At 45.1% G+C, this 18335-nt stretch overlaps 1 protein-coding gene across 2 annotated transcripts in view; it reads right to left on the minus strand.

The window, feature by feature from the left end:
* Nucleotides 1-18335, minus strand: part of CYRIB (CYFIP related Rac1 interactor B) — a 154779-nt gene that overhangs the window by 89386 nt on the left and 47058 nt on the right. The window lies entirely within an intron of this gene.

Raw genomic sequence — 18335 nt, forward strand, 5'->3', positions numbered from 1 at the left:
TACCCCTCCCAGGAATATTTTCAATGTGACTGCGGAGCAGATCGTTACTATGGAGGTAAATGGTTCTAAACATTTTGGGGTCAAGAGCCCTACTGAAAACCCCATAAAAGTATGCGCTTTTCTCTCCAGGAAAATGCATATATGCACATAAATTTGCACACAATTTCAGGAGATTTTTGGATCCATGGAGCCTATCTGTGAAACCCTGATTATGAACCCTTGTTCTAGTCAAATGGGTAAGATCCCAGTAACTATCTGGGCCTCAGCACGTGTAGCCAAGAAATCACTCCTTGCCCCAAGTATAAAAGGGCAGCCCTTAACCTTATTTATAGCCTTCTGTCTTCCTCTTCCTCTTGAGTTACATGGAGACCAAGTGATACTGGCCATATTACAAAGAAATGTGTTAAGAGAGTCATGGAGAGAGCAGGTGACTTTTTCAAGGCACATTCTAAGGGCAAGAGTCCAAGACCTCATACTTTTACCCTAATTATCATACTTATGGATGATTTAGGGGTCCTACCCTGTATCCATTATAATCTTCATAAATTTCAATTAAACTCAGGAAGCTGATGTTTTGCAAACACTAATGCTGAGAGAACAGTCTTCACAATCTAAGAACTCTGGTCCATTTGTTTGACACACTGACAGCCACTCTTAAATAACCCTGGTCCATATCGACCCACCATCCTCTATTTGAACTCTATCTAGTTCTTACACCTGCTCAGTCCCTCAGATATGAGCTCTGAGTAATCACACACCTGTAACCCAATCTCCCACTGAGAGCAGAAATCTCTTCTGTAATATCCTCAACACCTGAACATCCAGTTTAGCTCGAGTATCTCCATTTATGGGGAGCTCATTATCACAACAGTCAGCCTCCTCTAATTGTGAGGAGCCTCTTCTTTTACACTGATCAGAAATCTGATGCCCAACAACTGTCATCCATTGGTTCTAATTTTATTTCTGGAAAGCAACATAGACATGATGCTGGCCTGGGGGAGCTTACCGTCCAGCAAACAGTCCATTTGATGAGTGTTAACCATAAAATAGAATGAGTCCCATGAGGAGGATGCAGTGCCCCTTTCAGAGGCACCTTTGTCCTTATCAGCCTTAGACCTGTTCCTGATCTGTGTACGAACTCACGAGGAAGTTCTACCACTACCCCATGGGGGATGTCCTGAAAGAAGGAACAGAAAACAGGACCCTAAGTGCTGAGTTTATTCTTCCACGATCCTCTCCTCATCATTCTGCATGAATGTAATCACATTTCAGCTGAGGTCCAAGTTTTAGGTTGAAAAAACAAGCGGAAGGATGCAAAAAACAAGATGTTTACATAAAAGCACTAAGCTCCAATGATAATTTAATCATGGTGGCTTGCTAGCATTTTTTTGAGCCCGTAGTATGTGTCAAGCACTATACTATCAGCCCTTGACTCGCATTTCCTCTTTTACTTTACAAAATCAGTCACTGAGTCATTCAGTCAACACATGTTTTTGCCCCTCTACTATGTCCCAGGCACCATGCTGAGAGTTTAGGGTGGAGGACAGTAAGCCTTGTGGTCCCTGCCCTGGAGGGGCTCAAAATTTCATAAAAGGAAGGGCTATAAGCTCACAATTACAACATGGCATGGCATGATTCTAATTTAGGAGGGTGGAGGAACTAACCCTCCCTGGAATGGCTGTGAAGGCTTCAGAGAAGATGAGCTTGGTCTTGAAGAGATGAGGCAAGGGCCACGAAGAAAAGGCACATGGGCACAGAGGCAGAGGAAAGGGAGTTCACACATGCTGGGGGGAAGACTGGGGTGGCAAGACTGTAAAGGACCTCCTCATATGCCAAGCTAAGGAGTATGAACTTACCTCCTGAAGGCAACCACCGCTAAATAGAAGCTTCTAAGCAAAGGAGAGACATAATCAGATGTGTTTTATATCAAGATCACTCTGACCACAGTGTCCAATATGGACTACAGTGGGAGAGAGAATGGAGACCAGCAGACCAGTGAAGCTGTTGTGAAGTGCAGGCGAGAGATAGTAAGAGCCCGTTCTAGGAAACTAGCAATGGAGAGGAAGAATGGGCACCAGAATTAAGATATTTACTGATGTAGAATCTACAAGAGTTTGTGACTAGCTGAATCTAGGGGAAGAAAAAGCAGGAGCTGTGGAGCATGACCCTGAGGTTCCTAGCTTAGTAGACTAATCGAATGGTGACACCATCCAATCCCAAAACCTTTCCACAGTTTTCATTCCTGTTCTCTTTCAACCTTTATCCCTGTAAACGCACATTGCTTCAGTTGGTATCTTCAGATGTCTGCAACTATTTCCCAATACTTTTTCCTATTTCTCCAGTCACATTTATCATTTTAATGGCTGCAGAATATTTCATCATGTTGAAATAGCTGTGTTTCCTTCAGTTGCTAAAGGTCCACACCCCGCACGCCTGGTTCACCCTAGACTCATTTGGCTCTGGGCATTTTGCAGAGGATGAGTTGAGCTTAGAAAGAGAGCCTTTAGGTGAAGGGTATTGGAAAACCATAGCCTCAAGGGCCAGCAAAGCTGCAACTCTCGTGGGAGAGGCTGGGCAACTGTACTGCAAGCAGAAATTGCAAAGCTGTTGAAAAGAACCTATCAACCGTGGGAATCCTGATGTCTAATGCCCTATGGAAGCTGGTTCTCAAGTCCTAATCCATCTAATCCATTCATTCGTTCATTCATTTATTCCCACTTGGAGCAATGCATTCTTGTGAAGCAGAGGGCAAAGCAGCTTTACTTAGCTGTGGATTTAGCCCCTCCAGGGTTTTGAAGTCTATTCAAAACCCTTCACAAGTGAACCGCTCAGAGCCTCAGTTTCCCCACAAGTTTGTTGTAAGGATTAGTTTAGGTAAAATTTGTACCGTATTGGGGACAGAACGAAGCGCACATTAAGTTCAATAATTATTTTCAGTCTTGGATCCTTCCCTGTGCCTCCTTGACTCCCAACATTTTCCTTAGTTTCTGAGCACACCCACCAGGCGACAGTGCACACGCTGGAGTTCAGAGCCTGAATCTGCCAGAGTGAAGCAGGGCACTCACTTCCTCTCTCTAACCTTCCATTTCCCATCTGTGAAATGGGAATAAAAGCCTATCCACAGGAATGTTGTGATGCTCTCATAAATACTATATAGGAAAATATGTTCAAAACCCCAAGCACTATGTCATTATTGACTATGACTGCAATTACAGACCTGTTTTCTTGGTTTTTCCCCATTTAAAAAATGATGACTTCAGCATAAGTTCCATGGACTGTAATCACTGCGTCAAAGGATCTGAACATTGGTACGGCCCAATAGCTCTTAGGACTCTGTGAATAGCTGCTGCCATCGTGAACTCATATACACCATTCAGTATGTTTAAGCGCCCAGATTACAGCTTTTGCTGCCTCTGTGTCCAGTCTTAGTCCTCAATCTAACATTCAGGAACTTCTCTCAACTGCTTGTCTCCTCCTCTTCAAGGAATGAATGAATACTGAATCCCTGAACAAAGAGGCGCCTTCCCAAATCTTTCCAACACAGCCGAGGCTGAGGACTAAGACTCCAGGGTCCTGCCTTACAGATGAGCGTCCACACAGTGGGTGCATTTAATGAATGCAGAAGAGGACGAGGAAGGAGGCCTGCGAGTCCCTGAGCAGCACTCGAAGCCCGTTCAGCATGAAGATGGCATCAGAGCTGCCCCTCGAAAAGAATCAAAGAACCAAAGAACAAAGCCAACAGCTCAAACCCAACACATTCCTGCTATTTAGCAAAGCAGTCACCAGTCTCTCCGGGGCCATAACGTTGTCCGCGTGACCGGACTCCCCCAGTTACAGGGCGTATCTGTGAGGCTCCTCGCATTTCCAAGTGAAACACACTTCTCACAAGTGGGCAGCTCCAGTTCAAGTTTCACCAGCCCTCAAGAGTGACCTGCAGGAAAGCAGCAGACTCTCACTGCCTTGCAGCTGCTGGTCCTTGCCTGCGTCTCCAGTATGCTTTCCAGCATCTTCACGTGGCTGTCTCTCAGCCTCCAGGTTCAAGGGTCGCTTCCTCAAAGTGGTCCCATCATCTTTCCTAAAGTCCACCATCCATCATCCATCATAAAGTCTTCCCTTCCATCATCCCCTCATACGTCACTGGCTTCTTTTTCCTTCATAGCACTTATCACAACCTGTAATTACTGTTTTTATTTTTGGGCTTAAAAAACATTTTAAGTAAGAAAAGACTCTCAAACACAATGTCAGCTCAGTGAAGTCAGAGGCCAGGGCTACCTTGCCCACTCCTACACCTGTCACTGTGCCCACCCAGCTCCTAAGAGACCCTCAATAAATACATGGAATGATTTTTTTGGGTAAAAAGAGAGGTTCCTGGCCCCCTCTACCTTTCTTTCACTCTGATTATATGAATAATACATGTTGATTGCAGAAAAAAATTGGAAAATACAGATGAGCAAAAGGAAGAAAATATAAACACCCATGATCCAACCTCCCATAGCATGTGGATACACTTCCAAATGTTTTTTTCTGTGTCTATACCCGTATAAAGATAATGCATATATTTTTATTAAAATGGTTCATATTCTGAATTATCATCTGCTGTGTTCATCTCAAGATTTATCTTAGTCACCTTTCCTTAACAAAGGTACTTCAGCACCTTGTTGTTAAAGGCTCTATAATACGTACGTACTGGACCATGTAGCTACACCACAAAGTATTTAACAAGTCTCCTAGTGTTAAGCTAAAGGGGAGGTTTCTTCAATGTCAATAAAGGTAATATGTTGTAATACAGCACTTCCTTCTTGACAAGCTTCCCATTTTTTCCCTCTGTGTTTGTATTGCTTTAGAGCTGTATTTCTACAGAACTGTACTCCCCGCCGCCCATTCACCACCTGGAGTTATTAGAGTCCCCGTCAACTAGAGAAGCAAAATTGTCTGCAGCCAGAAAAGCTGAAGTATGACAAAGCCAGGATGATGCCTAGGAGTTCAATTCGGGAATCTGCTGCTGATACAGGCGACAGAAATAAAGAACGTGTCTTCTTGCCAAGACTTTAACGTAAAAAGAGGAAAAGAAAGACTTTCTGTACGTCTTCACTTCTCCTTCCCAAGCCCTGTTTAAAGGCCAAGTTTTTCCCAAGAGGGATGGGCTGGTCCACGGAGTTTACTGCTGTTGTAAGCAGTCCACAGGCCAAAGCCCACTGCCCCGTTTAAAGCAGAGGTGGCTGGGGCTTCCCTGGTGGCGCAGTGGTTGAGAGTCCGCCTGCCGATGCAGGGGACACGGGTTCGTGCCCCGGTCCGGGAGGATCCCACATGCCGCGGAGCGGCTGGGCCCGTGAGCCACGGCTGGTGAGCCTGCGCGTCCGGAGCCTGTGCTCCGCAACGGGAGAGACCACAGCGGTGAGAGGCCCACGTACCGCAAGCAAAAAAAAAAGTTTAAAGCAGAGGTGTCTGCAGAAAAGTCTAAGAGGGCACGCAAAGATGTGCTGCCCTTTTCCACAAACAGCTCTCTCAGCCCCTTGTGTGGTTCGGGAGCCACTTGGCATTTTCAGCTCTGACAGTCACACCCTCCACGAGAAAAGCCCTCCCTCTGCCCACCTGGCACAGCAGACCCCACTCCAGCAGGACCCGTCAGTGTGCCAGGGCACCCGCTGCCTGGACCACCTGCCCACCCCCACTGCAGGTGGGCCAACTTGTCAAGATGCACAGGCACAGGAGGGGGTCACTGAAGGTGGGGCTGAGATGATATAAAATCAGAGATGGTGCCGGAGGGAGGGAAGGGAGAGGAAGGGCTGGGTGGGCCATCCATTCCCGGGCCTCCACACCCTGTGACCCAGAAACCCAAATAGAGGTTAATCTGCTATTCCACCACCTTCTATGGCACCCCATCGGAGGCAGAGGGAAACTATCTGTAAAGAAATAGAATTCCTAATTGTGTCATCGGTCACTAATTTATTGATGCTGTTTAAAAAAGATTTTGTGGGACTTCCCTGGTGGTCCAGTGGGTAAGACTCTGCACTCCCAATGCAGGGGGCCCAGGTTCGATCCCTGGTCAGGAAACTAGATCCCGCATGCATGCCTCAACTAAGAGTCCGCATGACACAACTAAGACTCCGCATGCCGCAACTAAAAAAAAAAAAAAGATCCTGCATGTTGCAACGAAGATCCTGCGTGCTGCAATTAAGACCAGGGCAGCCAAAATAAATAAATAAAAATAAATCTTTAAAAAAATAAATAAATAGAAATAACAAAGATTTTGTCTGAACTTACAGTTACCAAAAGGGAAGGCAGGGGGTGAGGGGGTGAGGGGATAAATTAGGAGCTACTATAGATAAAATGTATAAACAACAAGGACCTACTTATAGCACAGGGAAGTATATTCACTATCTTGTAATAACCTACAATGGAAAAGAATTTAAAAAACAATACACATATAACTGAATCACTGTGCTGTACACCTGAAACTAACACAACATTGTAAATCAACTGTACTTCAATTTAAAAAAAAAAGATTTTGTATGTGTTTTCCAGAAATACCATGGTTAGAGAAAAGAGAAGGGAATTTGGTTTGAAATATAATGATGACAGAACGAACTATTACCTCCAACACCTCTGATCAATGGTTTCATTTCGGCTGGTTTTGAACAAAGTGATTTCCACTCATTTTATAATTCAATCCTTATAATGACATCATGAGAAAGATTTTCTTGCTCCCAGTTTCCAGGTAACAAAGTTCAGGTAAGGTACAAAAAATTTGTAAGTATTTTGCTAGAGGTCACAAAGCTACTAAGAGATGGAGCCAGGATTAGACCCCAGGTCCTAGAGCTGTTTATATTAATGAGTCACTCAAACTTCCTTGCTTCCCACCCCTCCTTTCTTTCTACAAACATTAATTAAACCACTTAATGTCAAAGCTCCATCTAAAACACTAGACTAGTCATCTATAAAATAGGCACATGTGGAGCAAATAAGCCCGAGCGCCACAACTACTGAAGCCTGCGCACCTAGAGCCCGTGCTCCGCAACAAGAGAAGCCACCGCAATGAGAAGTCTGCGCACCGCAATGAAGAGTAGCCCCCGCTCGCCACAACTAGAGAAAGCCTGCGCGCAGCAACAAAGACCCAATGCAGCCAATAAATAAATAAATAAATAAATAAATAAAATAGGCACAATAACCACCTAACTCACTGCTATTGTCAGGGTTAACTAAAATAATAGATGTAACATGAAATCGCTAATATTCAACCACTTTTTACTCTAAAAACAGCAATTACATACAGCTAAATCTAGTAGGTCCGTGGTCTTGGTAAACTGTTAAGTGTTTTTAAAAAATGTACATTACAGACTATCTTGGGTTTTGAAATTTGCGGTTTTAGTATTCAGACTCGGAAGTCTGTATATCACAGTGGCTGAGAGCTCAGATCCTGGACTCAGAGTCTGAATCCCTTAATTCTCTCATCTGTAAAAAAAAAAAAAAAAAAAATAGGAAAGTAGGGACTTCCCTGGTGGCACAGTGTTTAAGAACCCTCCTGCCAATGCAGGGGACATGGGTTCCATCCCTGGCCGGGGAAGATCCCACATGCTGCGGAGCAGCTAAGCCCGTGCGCCACAACTACTGAGCCTGCGCTCTAGAGCCCGCGAGCCACAACTACTGAGCCCACGTGCCACAACTACTGAAGCCCGCACGCCTAGAGCCCGTGCTCCGCAACAAGAGAAGTCACTGCAATGAGAAGCCCACGCACTGCAACGAAGAGTAGCCACAGCTTGCCACAACTAGAGAAAGCCCGGACGCAGCCACTAAGACCCAATGCAGCCAAAAATAAATAAATTAATTTTTTAAAATAGGAAAGTAATGGTATTCACTTTCAGAATTAAGTTATTTCACGTAAAGCACTTAGCGCACTGCCTGGCAAAGGTAAGTGCTCAATAAATAGTAGCCTCTTCTATTATTTGTTATTATTTTTATTACTAATTAACTTGCTACTTTCATTAAGACAGTATTTGCATAAAGCTGCCCATATTAGCATTATGTATAATAAAAACCAGAAACAAATGAAATTTCCCACGATAGGGAAACAGCACAGTTGGGTTTGAAAGAACCGTCTTTAGAATTAATGAAAACCAATTTAATCAAAATTTAAAAGCTCCTGCTTTGCCACTTAGGGGCCATATAATTTTGAGCAAATCATTTCTTTTCTCTGGAGCTGTTTCCTCACTTCGAAAATGAAGGGTCTGCTCTCAATGACTCATAAGCCCTCTCCAGATTTAAAGTTCATATTCCTAAGGTTCTAAATAAATTATAATCCATCAACATCAAGGATAATAAGCAACCCCTAGGTACACAGAAAGATGATAGCAACATAAGAAAATATTTTATGAATTAATAATCCCAACCTTCTTTAACCCTGTTTTTTTTTTCTGTGACAGTGATCACCTCCTAACAGAATTTGTATTATGTTTATTGTGAATATGAAATAAGTGGAAGCACCAGGAGAACAGGGATGTAGGTCTGGTTGGTTCACCTATCTGTCTATCCCCAGCCACTAGAGTGATGCCTGGCACATAGTAGGAGCTCAATTAACATTTGTTGATTGAAAATTTGTGAATATTAAGTTAAAAGAGCAAAGTACAAAAGTATATACATAAAACAGAATGTCATTCATATAAAATATCTACCCTTATGGGGAAATGGCCAATGGGATCAGAGAAGTTAAAAGTCAATGACAACACAATGAGAGCAGGGATGAAAGAATTTTACTTTCCTTCAATGTTTTGAACAATTTTATTTGTTCATAAAGATAGCATTTGAACAGACAAGTATGTAGAGAGGAGAAAAGTGGAAGAGAAATGGAAGTAGCCAAGGGAAATGGGAGTGGACCTGAAGGAGGGCACGAGGAGGGGCTGGAGGGGCCATAGGGGATAGAAGGCTCTTGGGGGTTAGTTACTCTGTGAATGGAAACAGAATCACAGGAGCAGAAGGAGAAGTAGGTAATTTGATGCAGAAAAGAAAAGCCAATTTATTTTGAACTTTTAATTACAAGCTAATATCTATTAAACTATTCCCAGGTTGATAGAAGTTCCCCATTAACTGCCTCAATCAACGGAAGCTTTGGTGAATTTGAGCACTAAGGGGCCCTTGGGGTGTCTCCTGTTACTGTTCTCAACAGTCCTGAGCCTTCTCTTGAGCTGCTGTTGTGGATGCAAGAAGAATGAGGCCCACGTACTACGGTTAACTGGTAAACCATAGGCCTTTCATGAACCAATTGACCGACAATTCCATCCAGGGTCACACACTGGGGGGAACACACAGAGTACGGGAAACAGCCTTACCTTCCAGGGGATGAAAGACACACTACCTTATTACAATGCAAAGCAACACACAACTGCCAAAGAAACTGATACAGACAAATGGCCCAGAAAACTAAAGGGAAAGAATCACTCCTTTTGGTTTGGGGGAGTCCAGGGGGAGGGGGCAGGGAGGAGATGTCCAGCCTTGTCCTGAACTTTATCAAATCACTGGGCCCTTAGTGCTGTTTGTGGACTTAATCTTGAACCCTTCACCTGGTCCTGTCTTGCCTTTGGGATCACATGCCACTCTGAATGCCTCCAGCCTCCAACTGCTCGCTTGAGCTGTTCATCAGGGCCACATGCTTTTGAACTCTGAGCGAAGCAGGTCAGATCCCCAGCTGGGAGAGTTCTTGGGACCCGTGTTTCTTGTTTCCAGCACATAACATAATTGTAATTGTATGGTGATTTGTGTACTTCCCTGAACACTGTGAGCTCCAGCAGGGCAGAAGCCATGCTGTTTTGTCATCGCTGTATCCCAGTGCTAGCACAGAGCCGGGCACCATGCCTGGTACAAGGCATGCACTCAAACCGTTGCAGCTTGTCAAAGAGATGGCATGGGTCCAGCCTGAGTTAACCCAGGTCTAGGGCCTTTACCCTACTCTGAAGCCCCAATATGGCCACAGCCCTGGAACCAGGGAATTGGATAAGCAGCTTAAGAAGGTGAGATTTAAGCCCTCCCCAAAGTAGCCAAAATGATAAGGTCATTAGCTGTGTGACCCAATAGTTGAAATACAGAGCTTTAGACAGTACAATGGGGATAAGTCAAACAGGACCTAAGAGCCTGGAAAGAGTTTAGATTCTCACAGTTTCAAATTTGGGAGCTACAGAAGAAAAGATATTGCATAAGGTTACAAAGAAAAAGAAAAGAGAAAACCTTTCCAAGAGAGAACCAATATGGTCCAAGTTAAGAAGAAGCTTAACTGGTTTAGCTAGCTTCGTCTCTAAAATCCTGGTGCTGATTTCATGATAGAAGACAGGTTTAAAGAGAGAGCATCCCTCCTCAGTTTTAATGCACAGAAGAAGAGAGCGGAATGCTACCATGCCCCAGCTCTGGTCTTGTCTGAACCCACAGACTTGGAGAAACGTCTGTGGTGTCCATTTCAGCTTTTTATTTAATAGGTCACTTGTACTAATGAGTGCCTGCATCAGAGTTTCTGGATGAATCACCTAATTTTAGACATGGAAAGAACCTTGGAATTGACCTTTATCTAACATTTTGCTCTTTAGAAAGTGGAGAGGCCCAAGACAGGTCCAGAGGGGGCCCACAGGAGCACAGCCCCCAAGGCCTGGACTCTGGGCCCAGAGTGAGGATCACACGGGTTCCCGTCTACACTGTCAGAGAACTGCTGAGTTCATTTCCAAAGGTTAGTCTGGATCACTGAGGCATCAACAGAGTCCTGCAAAAAAATCTCTGCTAATAAGCAGTGTGTAACATTCACTGTGGTATCCGGTGTGATCTTCCAGGGTAAACAAGGTCAATTAAAACATTACCCTTATTTGGCCCTTCATTACTCACAAATCTCTTCCAAGGTAGAAAAAAAAAAAGTTAGGAGACATGTACGGATGGATAAAGAAACAAGTGGGGCTTCCCTGGTGGTGCAGTGGTTAAGAATCTGCCTGCCAAGGCAGGGGACACGGGTTCGAGCCCTGGGCCAGGAAGATCCCACATGCCGCGGAGCAACAAAGCCCGTGCACCACAACTACTGAGCCTGCGCTCTAGAGCCCGCGAGCCACAACTACTGAGCCCACATGCCACAACTACTGAAGCCCGCGTGCCTAGAGCCCGTGCTCCGCAACAAGAGAAGCCACCGCGTGAGAAGCCTGCGCACTGCAATGAAGAGTAGCCCCCACTTGTCACAACCAGAGGAAAGCCCGTGTGCGGCAACAAAGACCCAACACAGCCAAAAATAAAATAAATAAAACTTAAAAAAAAAAGAAACAAGTGGAAATGCAGATTTCATGGGACTTCCCAGTCACCTTTAAGTGAGGAATGGTATCGTTCTTGGTAGTAATACTGAACTACTCACAGAGTTCCTATAAATACTATTCCCTGCTGTTGTGTCTTTGCCCATGCTGTTCCCTCTATTACAAACACCCTTCCCACCACTCCCATACTTCCCGTCCAAACTACCCACCAAGACTCCGGTCAGGCATCTCTATGGACATTGGATAAGGATTTCAACGTGAATTAGTTCCTGTTTTTACCTTTCAGTAACACACAGCCCTACTTAACCTGACGGTCCTTCTAGGATGTTTCAAAAAGACTAGCAATGGTATGAGGTTTGCATAGCACCATGTCCTCCATTGAGAAAAGAGCTACAGAAATACAAGGTAATGTTTTATTAACTTATTTCACCTGATTCCTTGAATTGATTTTGATGGACGAATCAACCAACCCAAGATTAACAGCCTGGTTTACTACACTCATTTCTCTTTCCAAGCCACAAGCCAAAATAAACTCCCCCTCAATTTATAATTTTGCAAAATGTGCTTTTGCATATGGACTCCTGAATCCACTGTGGTTATTAAAAGGATGGCTGCATCTGTCAGGATGGGCCAGGTTACTCTGTGGTAACAAACAAGCCCTAAATCTCAACCCCAATGATGACCACACTGGTCACTCTGGGATCAACACGAGGAACCCAACAACTCCATCTCTGTAGACTTTACCTGACACTCTGGATTAAGCAACTCTGTAGCTGACATCAGTTTCAAAGACATGACCCCCTCCTTTCTTTATCCAACCACCTATAAAGCTGTCTTCCAGGGCTGCCGTGCAGACTGGATGCGATCCTGTCTGTTAGACACCCAGGACACTGCCTAGCTTATAGGCAGCAGTTGGTAAATGATAATGGTGGCTAGTACCCCTGTCATAACCATCATCCCTACTCATCTTCAAATGATGATAATGATGTCATTATTATAATTCTCATACACCAGTGGTTCCTTTACTCATCGGCACGTTGGAATCGCCTGGAGAGCTTAAAAACTACCAGTGCTTGTGTCCCAGCCCCGGAGTCAGTGAATTAACGCATCTAGCGTGTTGCCCTGGCTTTGGAATTTTGAAAGCTCCCCCAGGTGATTCTAATGTGCAGACAAGTTCGAGAACCACCATCACAGAGGCAGCAAGATTCACATCTATACAGACACATATGCCCCTGTGTACACACACCAGCTGGTCTGCTCCCAGGTTCCATAAATCCAGCCACCTTTATGACAGTGGTGTTCATATCATTTGGGTCAGTGAGGTTATGAGTGGCAACAAATAGCCCCTAAATATTAACCCTAATGACAACTACGGTGGGCATCGTCCAGGGTCAACTAGATGAGCCCAGCAGCCATGTTTTTCTGGTCTTTCCCTGACACTGAGGCTAATGCAGTTTACCCTCATACCTTGTTTCCTCTTTACTTTCACAAGTTTGCCAGGCCTATAGTACATCAGAGCCAAAATATTATACTTGTGGAGACAGACTGGGAGGACATCTGGTCAAAGGAGAGCCACCAAAAGCTATTAGTAACTGAGACTATGAGTTTGTTAATTCTCAATCCCCAAGACCCAAAACATAGTAGCCAAATGAAGAGAAATGTGGATAGGTAAATTCATTATCATCACTAATTACCTAAAAAGAAGTGAAAAGCAGATGCAGAAACTCAAAAAGTACAGCATCTAAGTTGAAAACCTTATGGGTCAAGTGTTCACCAACCATCATTTTGATTTCCCTCTTTTTGTTCCTTTCTCTCAGGATGAAATTATGCCTGCTGGGGTGGAAGTGAGATCAGGAGATCTATGAACAAAACAAGGGCCTTTCACCTGGCGGCAAAGCACAAGATATGCACGCTGGGTGCAGGCAACAGTATGAACACAGACATTTTGCCACCAGCACACAAGCAAAATCATCTCCTGCTCTGTTGGATGCTAAGGCTCTGCAGAGTCTGGAGAAAACTAAAAATCCAACTTGTTTGCCCTTGTTTGGGCCATTTAATTTAGGAATCACTCTGGCTTTACATTAACTCTTTACCAAAAAATGTATTCTGTGTTGTGAACACGCGCGTTAACTTGGGGCCCAGGGGGAGGAAGCATTGTATACGATTACATAATAGTTATTCTATTATTTTAAAACCAAATGGAATCCTCAGGCAGCAAAGTCAAAAGGAGAGAGAAATCATTTTTGTAAAATTATCTGAATGCAACCATCTCTCCTGATGCATTGTGAGCTAACAATGGTTCTGCTTTTCTCAGAAGCTCATTCAATTATCTGTTGCTTATCTGGACCAGGGAGAGGGTTTTTCCTCCCATTTAGACTTAGTTAAAGAAGAAAAGCAGGCAGGATCCCCCTAATAAAAGCCTAAAACGAAAAGCAAGAACTACTCCCAAGGCCCTGCTTATCGTGGAGAAGTCATTAAACGAAGCTTTGCAGGGTCTTTGTTAATCTATTTTCACTACATCACAAAAAGGAGAGGAAGAAATGTGGGATCCACAGGCTCAAAACACCTTGCTTTCCTCTCCTAGGTGTGCAATTGCCAGCAAGCCACTTAACCTCTCTGAACTTGTTTGTTCACCTGTAAAATGGAAATACCTGCTTGACAAGAACATTATAAGAACTGAGGAAACATGTAAGGTGCCTAGCCTCCAACAATGTAAACACTCCTTTCTCTGTTCACTGCCAAACTCTCAGGAAGCTCACTAGAATGGGAGCTTTTTAAGAGAAGGGACAATGCCTTACTCATCTTTCTATACCCAGATCCTAAACGCTGCCCCTTAGAGAGAGCAATTGCTTCTTTAACATCTGTTCCGTTCCTCTCCCAGCAAGCAGCACCCCTCATTCATTCAGACCTCATCTCCAATTCCAGGGGTGGGTCCGGAATGGTTTAAGCCAATCAGTGTTAACCTATTTCCTCTGCCACCGTGATTGGTTGAGAGATAGAGCGTGTCCTGAGACGATCCAATCCGAGGGAAGCTCAGAAATTTTGTTCAATGGCTCTGGGGAGAGATGGTAGCTCTTTCCTCCCTGGATGTAAACAAGCAAGCATGTGCTCTGAGAGGTACCAGCAGCCAGGCCACCACACTGGACAGCTCTCCCCGGTACTTCTTCGAGCACGTGTATTCTACGTGGTGTCTCCTGGCACTGAGCAATACAGAAGCCCTGCTGGCAGCCCTCTCACTATTATGAAGGGAGTCACCAGAGAATAGAGCCAACAGACAGAAGTGCAGAGCCAGAGCCAAGAGAATCACAAAAAGAGGAAAAGCTGGAGCCCTGATCAAAGTGTGCCTGAAACCGACCTTACCTCTCCATTTTCTGGTTACGTGGACCATTCAGCTGCTTCTACCAATTATCCAGTTTGAACTGGGTTTTCTGTCCCTTGTACCTCAAAGCAGCCTAATACACCCTCTTGCAAGGCTGAATGAATCACTGAACAAAGAATTGTGCAGAAACATCATCGCTGTTCCAGTGACTTAACTCAGACTTCAAGTTCCCTAGGAGCATGAGCCCTCACTGGTCTTGGTCATCCCACATCCCAGCGCCTGACAGAGTTCCTGGACCCTGGTTTTCAATAAATACTTTTTTTTTAAGATGTTGGGGGTAGGAGTTTATTAATTAATTTATTTATTTTGGCTGTGTTGGGTCTTCGATTCTGTGCGAGGGCTTTCTCCAGTTGAGGCGAGCAGGGACCACTCTTCATCGCGGCGCACGGGCCTCTCAGTATCACGGCCTCTCTTGTTGCGGAGCACAAGCTCCAGACGCGCAGGCTCAGTAGTTGTGGCGCACGGGCCTAGTTGTTCCGCGGCATGTGGGATCCTCCCAGACCAGGGCTCGAACCCGTGTCCCCTGCATTGGCAGGCAGATTCTCAACCACTGCACCACCAGGGAAGCCCAATAAATACTTTTTAAAATAAGTGAATGGAATGAAACCAAAGCACCTGGGGCTTCAGAACCTTCCAGAGCCCCACTCCCCAGATGTGTCTCTATCAGAGGAGCATGAAGAGGAAGCTCGTAGGATTTGGGGCCATCAGATAGGCCTGAGCTCAAGTCAAAACTCCAAATGCACTTCAGCTTCCTCCCCTGTAAAATGAGAATAATAATACCCATCTTCCTGAGCAAGAAGGGCCATGTGAAAGCACTCAGGGTAGGCCATATTCAGGAAATATGTATTTCCCTCCTTCCATTCAGCTAACCCTGCTTCATACTATGGGTTCTGATCCGGAGTTCAGAAGATAGAGACATCATATGTACACGATGGTGGGCCACACCCCAGATCCCTTAGCAGAGCCAGCCCTGGGACAGGTAACACACACTCTGAGCCTCCCACCCTTCGACACAAACCCACTCCCTTTAGGACAGGGGTCTTGGGCAGAAGGCATATATAAAACTTTCTGGCTATGGTGCTTCCTTTTGGCTTTGCTGGTTGCTTCCTCAAAGAGGTGTGAGGCTTGTGCAATGGGCAGTAGCCCAGATCTGCACATCCCTAGAGGCTGCTGATTCAACCATTTCCAGTGATGCAGAACTCAGCTCAACTGTCAGCCCCAAGAGGGGCTTGCTTCATTCACTGGGCTACCCCCAGCACCCACAAAACACCCAGTGAAGTATTTCCTGAGTACCTGAATAAAGATGAACGTGTGGATAAGCAAAGAGCGATGAAATCAAGATTCTCGAATAGAACTGTAGTAAAACCCTGTTAGTTAGTACACAGACTGCTGGTTATGCAGCAGGTAAATCAAAGACCAGGGAGTGAGAGAGGGCTTCTGAGGCTGACAGGTGTGGACCAAATTCTGGTCCTAGAACTCTAGTGCCCACTGCTGGGACCTCAGGCAAGTTCCTCAACTCTCTAAGCCAGTTTCTCTCTGACAAACACAACTACCAAGATTAGATAAGAATTTTTAAATGCATCTGTAAAACAGGGAGAAAAGATTGAGAGAATATACACCAAAATATTAATAGCAATTAGCCCTAGGTAGTTAGATTATGGAAGGACTTTTATTTTTCTCTCTTTTTGTGCATTTTTGGATTTTCTATAATGAACATAAATTGGTGGTCTAATAAAAATAAAATGAAAATAAAAGTAAGGTGATGGCAATTAAAGCATCTAGCCTAGAGCCTATGACACAAAGTAGGAACCCAGCAAATGTTTCGTCCCCGTGAACACCGTTCAGACATTCAGAAACAGCCATCATATGTCTCCTATTTCTTGTTAAGTATCTCAGCTAATTTAATGTCATCCTTACATGACTTGATTTCAAGGCTCTCTTTTATCCTCCTCTCTGCAAAGGCTCCATCTGTTAAAACCCCACTCCGGGTATCGTATAAACAGCTCACAGAATCAGCAGCAGCTCTTGTTTGCTCATTCATCTGTTAATTCATTCACTGGGTAAACACTGATTAAAAGCCTACTATATTGGACACCCTTGCTTTTGCCTAACCCCCGTTCACAAACGGTTCCCAGATCTTCTCAGGGAACATCTGCCTTCCCTCATTCTCAGTTCTTGGGCTCTGGGAGGTGCAGACCCAACCCCAGCTTCTTCAAGGGGCGAACATTTAATCCAAGGTGGCCAGTCAGAGCATCTCATTCACCTGGCCACGGGGATTGGTTAGGAACAGGCACCAATCAGGGAAGACCAATCAGAGATATTAAGACTTTTGTTGGGGCTTCCCTGGTGGCGCAGTGGTTGAGAGTCCGCCTGCCGATGCGGGGGACACACGTTCGTGCCCCGGTCCGGGAGGATCCCACATCCCGCGGAGTGGCTGGGCCCGTGAGCCATGGCCACTGAGCCTGCGCGTCCGGAGACTGTGCTCCGCAACGGGAAAGGCCACAACAGTGAGAGGCCCGCGTACCGCAAAAAAAAAAAGACTTTTGTTGAACTGTTGGGTAAGTGGCCTTTTCTTCCCTAGAACTGCTGACAGATATCTTGCCGCCACAATCCAAAAAGAAATAGTAGGCAGCGCCGGGAGATGGAGAAAACCTGTGTAAGCCTTAGCAACACCGTCTAAGCCTCCATGCCTTCAGCTCCATCCCTGGACTTTGCAGCTACATAAACCAGCAAATCCCCTTTCTGTGGAAGCCAGTTCAAGGTGGGGTTCTGTTACGAGGTCAAAAGAATCCTAACTCATGAAATTTGAAGGGCCGTGACATAAGCTGCATGCTGGCTATAAACAGAGGAAGCGAGAGGATCCAGGCCATCTTTCTTGGCACTTGGTCTGAGGTGGAGATAGCTACAAACAACTACAATGATTTAAAGCCAATAGAACTTCCCTGGCGGTCCAGTGGTTAAGACTCCACGCTTCCACTGCAGGGGCCATGGGTTCGATCCCTGGTCGGGGAAAGTTCCACGTGCTGCTCGGTGCGGCCAATAAATAAATAAGTAAATAATAATAACAAAAGGGCATTAAAAAATAAAGCCAATAAGATAATTGCTTGAACTAAATACTACACAAAGCAATGCCCAGAGCAATGGGAACACAGGGAGGAGTCAGGGCGGGCCTCACGCAAGAAATACCACTTCAACGTCCTCTGGATCTTCAGTCAGGCAGTGAAGGTAGAATTACTGTTTGGGGAAGTCAACACTGTTGACACACAGTCATCTCACAGTAAACTAAAACCACTACATCCCACACTGCAGGATGGCCAATGATACTTAAAGCACTAAAGGGTGCTCTCTGGATGAGCCCACAAAACAGCAACAGCCGAGAGCAGGGTCAGACAGCCCTCCCTTGCAAGAATTTCACCCCAATGGTACAGATGATGTTACACTCTTAATAATATTCAGGTCAGGTTTTGTGATTTTGATTCCATGAACTTAAGTTTTGACTCCAGTTTTTCTGCCCGTTCGGATTACTGTTGATCAAATCACAAAAACATCACAACAGGGGCTTCCCTGGTGGCGCGGTGGTTGAGGACCTGCCTGCCAATGCAGCAGACACGGGTTCGAGCCCTGGTCTGGGAGGATCCCACATGCCGCGGAACAACTAGGCCTGTGCGCCACAACTACTGAGCCTGCGC

This window comes from Mesoplodon bidens (genome assembly GCF_964165515.1).
Source record: "Mesoplodon bidens genome assembly, chromosome: 16".
NCBI lineage: Eukaryota > Metazoa > Chordata > Mammalia > Artiodactyla > Ziphiidae > Mesoplodon > Mesoplodon bidens.